The sequence below is a fragment of the Schistosoma mansoni genome, chromosome 6, assembly GCF_000237925.1.
Source record: "Schistosoma mansoni strain Puerto Rico chromosome 6, complete genome".
Taxonomy (NCBI): Eukaryota; Metazoa; Platyhelminthes; class Trematoda; order Strigeidida; family Schistosomatidae; genus Schistosoma; species Schistosoma mansoni.
Window position 1 is genome coordinate 76,275 of NC_031500.1, and position 1,044 is coordinate 77,318.

The following is a 1,044-nucleotide window of genomic DNA, read 5'->3' on the forward strand; positions in this document are numbered from 1 at the left end:
TGAAAGCTAGAGAATATTAAAAAGTTGTTTCGTTCTAAAATAAGATTCTTTAGAAGCACGGATCAGCGATCCTAATAGAAGTTGAATCTGATACCGGGCTTCACAATGTGCACCTAAATACTAAAACTAATGAGCCACAAATTGATTGTACAATCCCAAATTCTACATTCGTCAACAAGGGTCAATTCAACACTCAGTGATTTCATATACGGAAGCTATATCTTCTTATAACGGCATCTAGCTTTTAATGAACACGGCTTTGTCAGTATAAGGTTGTAGAGATTCTAGAGTTTTACTGAAGTCACAAACTTAGACAACCATTGAAAATCTGGGAGCACTGGACGGCCGTTTCGTCGTGGCATAGCACATTCCAGAGTTTTTGTGGGAACCTTTGACAAATGGAGTTCAACCGTGTTGGGTGTGAGCAAGTACTTATCAAAGACAGTGGGAGGTGATCGCGTTATATCATATATTGATTGAAGCTCGGCTTGTGCACTATCGGATGCTGTCTTAGTTGACCTAGATGTTAGAATTTTTGGCGCGAGATCGAAGGTTCTGAGTTTGATTCCCGATTGTGGGGTCGTAGTTACGAACCTCTGAAGAATCTAATACTAGGATTTAGATCATTTTATGATTTCAATAAAACACGACTTTGTGTTAGTCCGAACTAAGTGTCATGAAGTTTGAACTTGTGAATTATTACCTAAGTCTGTATACATATGTCTTTTATGGACAAACCACTGTGCCTTGATATGAATGCAAGTTGTATAGAACTGTCATCTGTCGGTCTATCTTGACCTGTTAGTTGAATTTTAGTGGTTTTGAATGTTATCAGATGTAGTTCAGAATAAAATTCAATATGGAAAGAAATGAGATCTATGGAAGTTGAAAGCGTGAGTCTATTGAAGCTAGACCACCATTGAAAACCTGGAAACACTGGACGGCCGTTTCGTCCTATTATGGGACTCCTCAGCAGTGCGCATCCACGAACCCGCTCTCGCGAGCGAGATTCGAACCCAGGACCTACCAGTCTCGAGCCGAAGC